Below are 14,372 nucleotides of genomic sequence, written 5' to 3' on the forward strand. Positions count from 1 at the left end.
CTATACATTTCAAATGATCATCTGTACCTGACTTTGGCTGATCTGTTGAAACTATATGCTATACCTTGTTTACTTACTGATTTTTCCAATGTTTCTACAGATTAACACTCTGGTCTGGCATGTTTTAAATCTGTAGAAGAGATCTACATTAGTCATCTGTACTGATCCATAGCTAATTAATCTACAAATACAATGTCTGCAATCTCAGCGAACACCATTTCTGACCTGTGGAAATCCACAAGTGTCCCATTTACTTAAAAAGAACATAGGAAGATAATCATGGCAATTTTTGTGGTGTGGCATTTTCTGTGTTCCAGAGTGCTAGACGAGATAGCCTCAACCTGTAGTTAAGTCTCTTGCCTTGCACCATCAAAGGAATGCTTACCCAAAGCTGAAGTTAGAACATAAGAAATAGGAGCAGGAGTAGGCCATCCAGCCCATCGAGCCTGCCCTGCCATTCAATAAGATCATGGCTGATCTGTCCGTCAACTCAGCTCCATCTACCTGCCTTTTCCCCATAACCCTTAATTCCCTTACCATGTAAAAAAATCTGTTTCTTAAATATATTTCATGAGGAAGCCTCAACTGCTTCCCTGGACAGAGAATTCCACCGATTCACCACTCTCTGGGATTAACAGTTTCTCCTCATTTCTGTCCTAAATCTTCTCCCCTGAATCTTGAGGCAATGTCCCCTAGTTCTAGTCTCACCTACCAATGGAAACAACTTTCCTACTTCTATCTTATCTATCCCTTTCAAAATTTTGTATGTTTATCCCAATAATTTCTTACTTGGCTGATTTTAGTTGATTGATAAATTATCCATTCAAGTGACATGGAGCATTTTATTAAGTTAAGTGATCAGAGAACATTGATTTTATTGTACAGAAATGTAAAGCAACATTTTCTGAGCAAGTTCAACAAGGCAAGGAAATATACAATAAAGTGAGTGGTTATGAGGAACAAATGGACATTTGGCTGCATGTCCACAAATTGTTGGATGTGGCTGATCTAATACTTTTCATTTAGTTAACAAACAGGTCACAGACGGAATATTGCATACAGTTCTAGTCATAGAAAAATGTGGTTGCACTGGAAAGTTTGCAGAGGAAATATAATGCTATCAGGAATGTAAAACTGTATGAAGAAAAATTGGATCAGCAAGAATTCTTTCTTTTGTAACTGAGGCTAATGGAATTTAGGATAAGATCAGGAACCTTGGATAGATAAATGAGAAGAATGAAAAATCAAATAGCCTGATTTTGGAAATCTGGAATAAAGTACAAAATATTGGAAAAACAGGGCAGATCAGTCAGAATCTGGAGAAGAGGTTAACTTTCCAGGTCAGAGACGTATGTTTCAAAGTGCAGAGAGGGTAAAAGAAGGGCGGCTAGGTCAAACGGCTCCAGCTCCAGTTCCCTGACAAAATCTGTAAAGAGCAGCAGTCAGATGCATTTCTTGCTTGTGTAGTCAGGGACACTTGAGGTCACCCTGACATGCCACATCATGCAAGAGCAGCACGATGTGCCCAGGGTTCCATTCTCATCACTCTATTTGTGCGATAACAAAGAAAGAGGATCTTACCAGAATCTCAACTTAGCCTCTGTCTCTTCACTGAAGTTTCTTAAACCAAAGCCACAGATCCCCCCTCTGTGCACTCACACAATGGCTGGTCCACTTAGACCTGACTTCATTTCTTTGGCCCAAGTGAAACTTACGCACTAGGCTTGCTTTTCTTTCCCCAATGGTTCCAACTCTCACACAATTTTTGCTCTTGTGCTCTTTCCCTCATGATTTTCCAAAGTGAAAAATAGTTTTATGAAAAAAAATTATACTGGATTAACATCAAATAGTACAGCTAATTTTCTTCTCATTTAGAGGAAATCCCATACCAGGCAGGGCTTTTGGTAACAACACAGTTGGGCAGCTAGCATAGTGCTATCTGAAACAAATCTCAGGAGGCTGTGGTGGTGGGGTGGGGGTTGGTGCAGGCAGGTTGAACTGACCCTTTACATGAGCCAATGCTGTGCCCCATGCTTTAAAACGTCTTAGAGTGCTAGATGAAGATTGTAACTTACACATTCAATAAAAAGAGCCAAATTAACAAAGCCTTAAATTATTTTGAAATATTTGATGGAATTATGATTCTTATGCATGGGAGTATGGGTCACAAAGTTTTACTCTATAGTAGTGATGATTTGGTATGTCATTCAAAATTCATGTCTTTTAAGAAAGTAACCTTTTCAGGATATTTTACAGACAGACTCGTTCTTCAAACCTGAAATCTATCAAATCACCGATTCCCTTTGATCACCTAGAAGAAGACTACAAAAAAAAGCATGGGCTATAGCAGCTGTTGAAGTACTGGCAGTAACTTTGAGATTTTTGCATTGAAATATGAGTGTGTGGAAATCCCAAAGTTGTTGTCAATTTCACAATGTAATGACAACAAAGACTGGTATTTTCACTGCCAGCATAAGAGCAAAATCTAGACCACAGATGTCCTGCCAGGATTATACATTAGAAAATTAATAAAATCAGACTTCTTGTTCCTGATCTTTTGTACCCACAGACACTGTTATTTTTAACACAGTTAACATAACAATTGTTAGTAAAACTAAACTTCATCAATCCATGTTCCGGATCATAATTCCAGATTGCTTAAGATGGGGCATCCTCATGTATAATCCTGTTACATTGTTGAGTATTTGATAGCATGCAGCAATGACTTGTCAAGAATTCCGAAAAAAAACAAGGTAAATCTTTGTCATCACCTCACACCAGAAAACAATTGTTGTTTAGTACTTTCCTAATTAGTATTTATATCTGACAGATTGAAGAACCTCCATTGCCTAATACAATGATGTCATATTATTAGTGAGATTCTGTGTCCATACGTTATTTAAAATTTTAAATAGAGTAGCATGACAGTCAAGGGATTAAAGACAGCATGATTGTAGAATACCTATATTGTAGAATAGCTTTCCGTCCTGCTTTGGAGCACCAAGGCAACAGCAAAACATAACCCAGGCTGCTACTTCTCGATGACAGTTCAGTGTTCAGTGCTATCATGCCCTTATATTAATCACCAAGTTCTAAACTTGATACCATGGACTTAAAACCCAAAATCTTTTTGTCAATTTTCCCAACTATTTACTGTTGATGTTCTACTCAGTTTTTGCAGAATGCATCATCTCACATTTGTTGGAATTAATTTCACTTTCAACCCTTTGCCCAACCATCCATTCATTCTATATCCAGAGTTTGCGGAACTGAAAGGACCATTCTTAGAGTTTGGGGAACTGAAAGGACCGTTCTTGGAGCTTGGGGAACTGAAAGGACCTTTCTCGGAGCTAGCTCAGACTTGAAAGGTTGAACAGAATCTCAGTATTCCTCATGAACCAGCACTCCTTCATCCTGCCAGCCTAACAGGAACCTGCTGGCCTAGAACTCTTAATCTCCCTCTGCAACTGGATTCTCGACATCCTCATCAGGAGACCACAGTCAGTGCAGATGGGTGAAAACCTCTCTTTCTCACTGTCAGTCAACAGAGGTGTACCTCATGGACATGTGCATAGCTAACTGTTCTACTCACCCTGAACTTACAATTCTGTGGCTAAACACAGCTCAGGTGACATGTACTGTATCAATTTGCAGATGACATCATTGTTGGTAAAATTTCAGATGGTGACAGACAAGGAGGTGTACAGGAGCAAGATAGATCAGCTGGGTGAGTGCTATCACAACAACCTGGCACTCAATATTAGTATAAGTGCAAGGAATTGATTGTGGACTTTGGGATGGCAAAGTGAAACATACACACACCAGTCCTCATTGACGGGTTAACAGTAGAAAGGATAAGCAGCTTCAAGTTCATAGGCATCAAAATTTTGGATGATTTCCTGGGCCCAACACATTGATAAAGTCATGCCATGGGCTGTATTTCATTAGGAGTTTAAAATACATAAATTCAATACATATTATTCACGCATTCAAATGTCAAGAAAGTTGTTTGATGGTACACCAATCTTAAATACAGAATCAACACAATGCCAAGAGTCTGAACAACATACATCTGCAGGTTGGCAGTAAATGCCCACACTGTAATCCACCTTCTGAATATAGTAGAGTTTTAGTAGCAAGAGTAGAGAAATGATATTTTACTGGGGATGGGAAAACAAAGGCACAGAACTACACAGCACAGAAGAGGGTCCTACACACACACAAAATACTGGAGCAACTCAGCAGGCCAGGCAGCATCTATGGAAATTAATAAACGGTCGACATTTCAGGCCGAGACCCTTCATCATGACTGCAAAGGAAGGGGGAAGAAGCCAGAATAAGAAGATTCATACTGATATTTTTGCCCATCTACTGTCACCCCAACTGCTCACTATAGATGCAGCACCATTCCATGCCTAATCTATTCAAATGTCTCTCAAAAGTAGTGATTCTTTGTGATTCCTCCACTCCGCTTGGCAGTGAGTTCTAGATGTCGACCTACAACTTACCCCCTAAGATTCACTTTAAAACATTTCCTCTTCAATCCATCTGCTCTTGTTTTGATACCCCGACCATGGGGAAAAAATTCTATCTGTCTTGTTTATAATTTTATTACCTTATATTACATCACTGCTTAACCTTTATTCCAGGAAAATCATGCCAGTTTATTGAAACCTTCCCCCTAACTAACACTATCCAATGCAGGCAGCAACCCAATGAATGTCCTCTCAACTCTGTCCAGCACAACCACATCCCTCTATAGTGTGGCAAGCAGAACAGCACACAACACTCTTAAATGCAGTCTAACCAATGTTTTAGAAAGTTACAACATGTATCCCAACTTGTATTCTGTGCCCCGATTAATGAAAAGCAAGCCTAGCATATGTCTTCTTCACCACCCTATCTACTTGTGGAACCATGGAACTTTCAAGGAACTATGGACTTGAATCCCATGATTGTTTTGTTCATCAACTTTCCTTGGACCCCTAATATTTACTGTGGATGTTCTACTATTCAACTTTGCAGAATGCATCATCTCACATTTGTTGGGATTAAACTCTCAATCAACCCTTTGCCCAACCTTCCATTTAATCAACATCCTGAATTTGGGGAACTGATAGGAACATTCTTAGATGTAGACAGACCTGAAGGGTTGACCAGAATCTCAATATTCTTCATGAACCATTATTCCTTCATTCTGCCAGCCTAACAGGAATCTGCTGGCTCAGAACTCTTAAAGACTCTCACACTGAAAAGACTCGCATCAGTCAAACACCTCTTTACCTCTGAACAGCCTCTCCCAATCAATTTTTGTAAGTTCCTATATAATGCCATCACAATTAGCCTTGTGACAAATCCTATCACATTTTTTTCAAACTGTAGGTTGATGGGCTTACAATGGAAGTTGCCCATAACAGTGTCAATAATTAAGTGGAGAAATCTACCATGTCTCAGCTACAGCTCTGCCCATCTGTTTCCTGTAAGGGTTCTATTCTCCTAGTTTCTCCACCTCTGCCATGTCTGCTCTCATGACAACTCCATGCCTTGCTCTGTATTGCAATTTAAAACATGCTCACATTCTCACCTTGCCATTTCTAACACTGACCTGAAATGCTAAATCTGTTTTTATCTCCACAGATGCTACTTGACATGCTGAATTTCAGCACTTTGTGTTTCCCATTTCCAACATCAGCAATTATTTGCTTCACTACCTCAATGCAGTTAGTCAGCTTCTAAATGTACATTAATCCATTAACCATCTTAAAACAAACTTACATATTTAACCTATCTAGTTTTGATGATGTTATCATATTATCATGTTAGATGTTAACACCAACAGTAATTTATTTGATGCAGATTCAACCACCTAGAATGTCCAGGTTTTGCTACGGTTTGCATTATTCCTAAATAAAGAAATGGGTTATTAATTTTCAATCATTTAAAATAATTAGCTGCACTATATTTTATTTTCATGTAACAAGAAACCAATTACAGAAAGACAAACAATACATCTGCAACATTACATTACATAATAAGTTTTAACAAATAATGCAACAGTTACACCATGTTTCTACATTCTAGACTTTCGCAGGGTTTGTGTCATTTATTTGTATTTTAAGTATATTTTTGTTTCTGTACCAAACAACACGATATCAAGAAGATGGATTTTAATAGATGCCTCATACAAAAAAAATACATGAAGCACAGAAGTGCCGTTACTTGGAACAACACTATCCAGGTTCATGTTTGGGTTACCTGCCATCACCTTAATATTCAATGAATTTACAAGGCAGTACAGCATTCAATACATACATATAATGGTTCTTCTATATACTGCATGTCTGCGGGGAGACAAAACCCAATTTGCACGGTATCATGGTACCTCAATTACTTAACTGTCCTCAGAAGAGAACAATTTTAATTCCTCTTTTGAAAGAACTTGGAAGGGAACAAACATTATACACGTACAAAAAAAAATGACGGAAGTGCATAAATATTCACAGGATATTTGAGGATAATATAAGAGGCTATAGATTCCACAATTTGAACAGATAATCTCTGGTTATCAGCACGCTGCACAGTGATTGCTTATGAATTTATGCATTCTTATTTTGTACCATGTTTACAGAGTTAAGAATTATTTATCTATTTAAACAAGATTCAAACAAAGCTCATCAATATCTACTGGTGCCACACAAAAAGCCAAAGTAAAAATCTTGTTTGTGAAAATGTGCAGCTGAGAATGAATATTTACAAAGAAAAACAATAAATGCGTTCACTTCATAGTATATTTCCAAAGTTACTGACTCCTGGTTTTTGCTTTCACCTTGTACAAATGCTGACATATTTGAAGTACTCAGTGCACTATTAAGTTTCTCTAAAATTCATAATTATGAATTTCAGTGTTTGGAGAGCCAGCGTAACACAGTGCAAACATTTTTGTAGAAAATCTGATAAATAAGAAGAACATAATCATCAAATGTCACAACTGCATGCAACTTAGCAACTCAAAGCACAAAACTCATTACCGGTATGCAGTTAGTTGTGAAAATTATTTAAAACAACCTAATCAAGAGGTCAACATTTGACACAGTGAATATGGGCCATGTAGCATACAAGTACAATAAACAGATACTTCACCATTGATAATGATCTTGAAGAAACATAACTGCATATCAAGCTTAAAAAATTCAACTTGAACAGATTTTAAAAAAAAAATTATCTTTCTTATTGTGCCCATTTTCCAAAATCTTCAGATATAATTGCCTAACATTAAAATGTGCTTCTAACATTCAAATTAATTGAACAGTTTTGCATTAAAGTAAGAAAATACCAATCAAAATAACAAACACTGGGCGTAAAGAGAGGGGAGGTAATACTCATTGAAGTATTCTTGAAGTGAAAGACTTCCATGCAATTTTATGCCATTATCAAACAAAGTTCAAAAACTACTTGAATAAAACTAACTCTCATATTAATGGTGTTATCACACTTTGTCTTTAATAGCTTTTTTATATTACCCTTAATTTAACAAATATATGACACATTGCATGATCAATTATTCTTGACTGATTGAATAACAATCAAAACCACACTTACAAACTTTAAAAGTTATCACTGATAACACTGAGAGTTAACATAGCTTCCATTTATTTTCTAGTTTGTGGTAACCTAACGTTCAATGATTGTTCTTATTAGTGGACTAATCAATATAATGTTGCAAAGAGCACAGGAAGAAGAACTGATTCATGCATCTCACAACTGTAACAGTTGTCTGCTGTGAAACTTGGAAAAAAGGGAATGTATTTTACAGTATTTTAATTTTAATAATAAATGATAATAAACAGATATTGGTCCTATTTGCAATTTTAATCTTAAATCTCAATCCATCCCATTTACAAGCAAACCTTTCTAAATGAAATGATTCAAATCATTCGTAACAGTACACTTTAAAATAATTTAGAATCCTTAAGTATTATTTTTACCTATTCCTTCTGATTGAAGGTTATGTTTGTTTAAAGCATAATCTATACTCAGATTAAATTACACACTTGTATTTCCAGTGCACCATCAAGAATTAATATGTTTACTGAGGAGTGGCACGGGGGCTGATGCAATAGGAAAATAGCGATTGTGGAATATATAGAAATTAATACATTACTAATGTTGGAAAAGTAACTATATTTAATCTCAAGTAAGGAATAAAATGTCATCAATCATGAAAAAAAAACAAATTTTTACCTAGAAGTAATCTATGGTCTGTGAATGATAATGGCAACCTGCATAATGGCAGGCAAGGGAGATTATGAGGAACAGCAACAAAGACATTTTTAAAAAAGTAGGAAGATATAACAGAAAATATTTATTGATGTGAATATGTGGTGCAATTTTACTCCAGATAGAAAATTAGTAGAAATCATCTCACAACAATTAGTTAATTTGTCTTAATGATAGAAGCTGGTCTGTGCTCAAACCAGTACAGGAAAAAATTGGATGGGCTGAGGCCATAAGGTTAAAAGGACATCTCTGGTATTTCAAGAATCCCATGGCACCTGCCTAAAGATTTTAGCTCTGCTTTTTTATGTAAGTACCTTCATCACAGAGTTTGTACCAAGTACAGACCTTCTGTAATAACACTTATCCAGGATCTGTAACAACAAAGAATTGGGTATAAATCTAACTTGAGAATTCATAGGGGTGAAAGAGATTCCATTATATACATGGTTTTTATATTCTTCTAAAAAATACTAAGCCAGTGATCCTCATGATAGTGCAAACTATTTTAAACACTGCAGTTCACCCCATCATCTGTGGACTTATCTATGTACCTTCCAAGATCCCAGCTGGAGCACTGTCACAAATGTTAACGGTGCTTCACTAGCTATATCATTTCAATTGTATACAAAGGTATGCTTATTTTTGTAAAACATATGCTTTGTCTTTCAGGCCACTGTTGATTGCTTTGTAATGCTGGCATCATAGGGTTTCCTGGCATGCTCAACATAGTTTCAAATAAAATCTCCAGAATTTCAATGTTGCCAGTGAAATCTGAATGAGCTGTACAAAAATGCTACACTACCACAGAAAATCAAAAGACTGACAGACAAGACCCTGTAAAGCAGCACAGATCATTTATCAGCTAAGTGAATCTCTAAACAAATTACAAAAAAAGAGGTGGTTCTTGCATGTCATGGTTTAGCATTCAAGATGTCAAATTCAGAGCGCAAGCACAAATAAACCCACACAATGCAAATGGCGAGAGTTATTCTAACAACAGCAGCCATTCGCCAATGTGACTATCAACAAGAGAGTAGGTGCTTGAGTTCTTTTGCTTTTCTGATTCTCAGCTGCTCTTTGGAAATGGCGATGAAATTACCTGCAATAATAAAAATCAAACAATCAGAACAATATTATTTTACAGTGTAGATGAAATTAGTAAAATAATATTTTTTCTTACAAATCAAAATATCAGTGTTATTCACTGACATAGGAAATGCAGAAAACTGATTGGCACAATTATTCGAAGTTAATATAAATTTAGACTTAAAAATTACAAACATTCATGGTACTCTCAAGACATCATGAAATTAGTTTGTCCATTTAATGAACTAAGATTTCATGAACACTTTTAGATTAAGGAACAAAATATTCTAATTCCTTTCTCTCTTTAGTAATCTGGACTTGTTCAATATTTAATGGACCATTGAATAATAATGTTTGAAATTAGAATGATTATCTTCACACATACATCTTTGTCATGATCTTCAGGAATGGGATGAGCAAAAAGTTTTAAAATTGGTCAAATAAGGCATTTAATAAAATAATATATATACTGTTGGAAAGTAATGCAAATTTATATTCCATCTTTAATGAAACAATTTGAATATACACTATTTTACAGTATGTGTTGATTTCTTTGCAATACCAGTATAAAATACTTTTAGAAAAGCCTTTTTGATCTAAAATGTTCAGTGATATCACAATAGATACTGCAGCTGCAGCATACCAGCACATTCCATCAGATATAAACAGAGCAGATTGCAGTATTTGAAGACCACAATTAGACTGCCAATAAATATTGAATATTATTACTTAGCTAACCCAGCTTACATTTCTTCTATCATATTATTTAATAAATGTCCTTTGGGAATTTCTCCTTTCTGATTTCATAAATTAATTTGTATATCTGAAAATATAATATTTGGAATTATAGCTTGATTGAATGTTAATATTAAAGATCTTGTACAATCAAACAACAGTAAATTACTGAATAAATCTGACTTTTTCCTAGTAATGAAATGATTCACAAGTGCAGATTATTTAAAGTTTGTAGGTGTAATTCCATTCAGGTTAGTGTTAGATAATCGCTAGAGCTTTTTACTTTAGATTATCAATCCTAAACCCACATCTCCAGCAGCAGTTTATTGGTTGCAGTATTATGTCTCACAAATATATTCCAACTGAATCTGTTACTGCTGTTACCTATATTTTACAACATTTGTATTCAACTGTTATCCTATTGCAGCTCAACAAGCACCAAGTCCTGAATAATTAATTGGCCCATCAGTACCCATAATGCATTTTCATCCTGACCTACATGCACTTTGAACTAAATATTTTTTGTCTCCTTTTTTCTTGGAACCAGATGACAGCACCACATGATGGAAAAGATAAAAAATTAAAACGAGCACTCCTGGAGGGTAGGTGAGTGACCTGTGGGAGAAAACTCAGCCAGAGAAGATCTCCGCACCAAGCATCAGACAGCTACAAATTGATTAGTTAGTCTGAGGAACTGCCACCAACCAGGCTCGAGAGACTAATTAAAGAGAGCACTGCCTGCACAGATACCCCATTGACACCAAATTTGCTCAGCTGTGGCCACGAGGGAGCCTGAATTATCTTAACGGCTGTGGTTTCTCATGTCTGCCTCACATTATAGGTAAGGGATGAACACTGCTCTCTTCTCCATTAAAATGACTGAATTATAAATGACTTCATCAGTGTTTTAATACAAGGGATACAGGTTAGACAAATAAATGTTAAAAGTTAATCTGCTGACAGATGTCAAAATCAAACTCTGTGATTCACTGGAACAGCTTACAATATTGAATAAAATATGCAACTCACATTTTAAATTCAGTTCTAATGCAGGATGCCAAAGAGTGAACAAAATATGTTTAAAAATGAGAGTGAACAGTGAAACTGCAGTTACACAGTTGTCCTATATCCATTAATATCATTGGCCTTTTATCTCTATTTTATTTTGTACAATAGACTGAACAGCTTTTCATGTATTACTACCAAAAGATATAATTTTCTTCAATGCAATATTGGTAATAAGAAAATTAAAAACATCCAATGTACATGCTCTAATGGTGGAATTATTAAATCATATAATTTATAGTGTTTTGTAAAGTTCTAATATCCTAGCTATGAAATCTAGATTTTTGTTTAATAAACTGTTGAGCATGGACATTTTGTCTCATAAGGCACATTTTGTGCCCCCTTCAGTTTTAGTATGAAGATATTTCACAATTTTATTGCAAGAAGGCAGTTCAGCATGCTGAATAGTGAACAAGCATGATAACATTTCAGTCAGGTCAAAATCATTTCTAAAAATGTCCAGAATTTGCAAGAGTTCCAAAAGAGATTCAGTGATTTGCAAACTACATGAAATTAATGGAGACATCTTGCAATGTAGCATATGATGATCAATTGTTGTTAAATATTAACACTGTATGCAGAAATACATATGGAGATGTAACCATTAGATATGCTAGAAAGGTAACTGGATGGATGTTTTACAACTTTTACACGATACTATGATACAAAGAAAATACTTTAGAAATTAAGTTCCACCAGCTGAACATAAGCAAGCTCAACTTTCATTGTCATTATGGTTGAAATCAAGATTCATTCAGAACTACTCAGAAATATTTGTATAAATCTATCTGAAAATGATGAAAGAATTATATATGTATTTTGAAGATGTGTAAATACATAAGAACATTGTTGTATGATTGCATAGCCTAGCCAGTTTTGTCAACTGACATGTACATGCTGGATGTTGCTGGTCCACAGACTTGGTTGGTGTCACCCATTGCTCACAATGGTTTTGATGCAAAGAACCTGTCCTTTTGGCCCAAAGAGTCCCAGACACCAGCTGCAAACAAGGTGTAAAGCATATTATTGTATACACAATCTTTAATAACAATGGTAATTAAAAAAAGATGAATGTTTATGGCCCATAGATGCCTCAGGGATGTGAGTTTCCCAAAAATACTGCCTACCTTCTCCTTTTATACAACAAATGGAAACCTAATATTCCACGTGAATAAAATGCACAGTAGAAAATCAAAGATACAAAAGATTCTATAGATGCTGGAAATCTTGACCAACACACACAAAATTCTCAACTGGCCAAACAGCTTCTATGCAGGGAAATTAAGCCAACATTTCAGACCAAGAACCTTCATCAGGACTCAAGAAGAAAATAAGACATCCCCAGTCTTTACCACTGGTGCTTATTTTAGACATCCTCACATATCCACATATCTTTAAACCACCTTGGGAAAGATTTGGCCTAATTAGGCATTGTCAGATCAGTTTGGTTTGCTCCTATTTATACTGGAATATCTCTCTTAATAGCGGATAGAAGGAAAGAGGTCTAGGTTGAATAGTGACTTACCTATACAGAAAAGAATGCAAGATAAACTGATCATGAACAAACTGCAATCGCTTATTAAACACATGGAAAGACCAAAGGCACTATCAGTGTTGTAAGCCATATACATGAACGGTATTTTTTTCTGATCAATGATCCATTTTTCAGCATGTTCAGGAGTTCAAATGAGAAATCACTGGCCTGCAACATTAACTCCATTACCTTTCCCAAATTTGTTGATTAACATGCTGAAAATTTCATGTACTATATATTTTCTGTTTTTACAAGGGAAAATAAGAAATTGGTCAGAACTCATTGCGTCGGTTCTCCATTTATTTAGTCATTGCTATTTTCAACATTGTCCTAAACTCTTGATTCATGCTTGATAGCAAAAAATAAGATTCAAAAAGCTAGCTCAGTCTTAAATGTAATTGGTGACTCAGCTTCTAAATGTCATCGAGGGAATTATCCACATTCATAAGTCTCAGGGCACAGAAATTCCTTCTCATCTCAATTTGAAATGGCTGAATGCACCTAAGGGGGTCCTAAGACTACGCTTCCACTTTTTTCCTGGAAATGACTACTGAAGGTGAAGCAGTGGATGTGGTGCACATGGATTTTATTTGTTTTAATTAATTTATACATTCAGTCCAGAACAGGCCTTTCCGGACCTTTGAGCCACATCATCCAGCAACCCACTGATTTTAACCCTACCCTAATCACAGGACGATTTACAATGACCAATTGACCTACTAATTGGTACACCTTTGGACTGTGGGAAGGAACCAGAGCACCCGGAAGAAACCCACGTGCACACGGGAAGAAACATACAAACTTGCTTATACACAACGCAGGAACTGAACGCCAAACTCTGATGCCCTGCGCTGTAGTGTCATCGCACTAATCGCTAAGTTACCATGGCACCTTTCAGTAAGGCATTCAACAAGATTCCAGATGGTAGGCTCATTCGGAAAGTCAAGGCATGGGATCCAGGGAAACATGTCTGCACAGATTCAGAACTGGCTTGCCCACAGAAGGTAGAGGGTGGGAATAGAAGGAGCAAATTCTGCCTGAAGGTCCATGACTAGTCATGTTCTGTGGGGCTCTATTCTGAGACCCGTGCTCTGGGTGATTTTTATAAATTCCTTGGATGAGAAAGTGGAATGGTGGGTTAGTAAGTTTGCAGATGACATGAAGGTTGTTGATATTGTGGGAGCTTGTTGTAGGTTACAATGGAACATTGACAGGATACAGAGCTAGGTTGAGAAGTGGCAGATGGAGCTCAATCTGAAAAAAATGTGAAGAGATCTACTTTGGAAAGTCAAACTTGAATGCAGAGTACAACATTAATGGCAGGATTTTAACAGTCTGGTAGAACAGAAGGATCTTGGGGTCCAAGTCCATAGATCTTTCAAAGTTGCCACGCAAGTTGATATGGTGTTTAAGATATGGTGTTTTGGCCTTCATTATTTGGGGGATTGAACTCAAAGGCTGTGAGGTAATGTTGGAGCTCGATAAAATTCTGGTTAGACAACACTTGGATTACCGTGTTCAGTTCTGTTCACCTCATTATAGGAAGAATGTGTGTGGAAGCCTTAGAGAGAGTGCAAGGGAGGTTTATCAGGCTGCTGCCTGGATTAGAGAAAATGCCGTATGATGAAAGGTTGAGTGAGCTAGGGCTTTTCATTTTGGAGCGAAGGAAGATGAG

General features: G+C 36.3%; 1 protein-coding gene across 2 annotated transcripts in view; it reads right to left on the reverse strand.

The window, feature by feature from the left end:
• Nucleotides 1–5,928: 5,928 nt before the first annotated feature.
• Nucleotides 5,929–14,372, reverse strand: part of cdk14 (cyclin dependent kinase 14) — a 648,395-nt gene continuing 639,951 nt past the window's right edge. For both annotated transcript variants that reach the window (XM_063044119.1, XM_063044121.1), the window contains one exon: nucleotides 5,929–9,376. The gene's annotated coding sequence lies outside the window, so the exon portion shown is untranslated. The remainder of the gene's footprint in view (nucleotides 9,377–14,372) is intronic.

This window comes from Mobula hypostoma, chromosome 3, assembly GCF_963921235.1.
Source record: "Mobula hypostoma chromosome 3, sMobHyp1.1, whole genome shotgun sequence".
Classification (NCBI taxonomy): Eukaryota; Metazoa; Chordata; class Chondrichthyes; order Myliobatiformes; family Myliobatidae; genus Mobula; species Mobula hypostoma.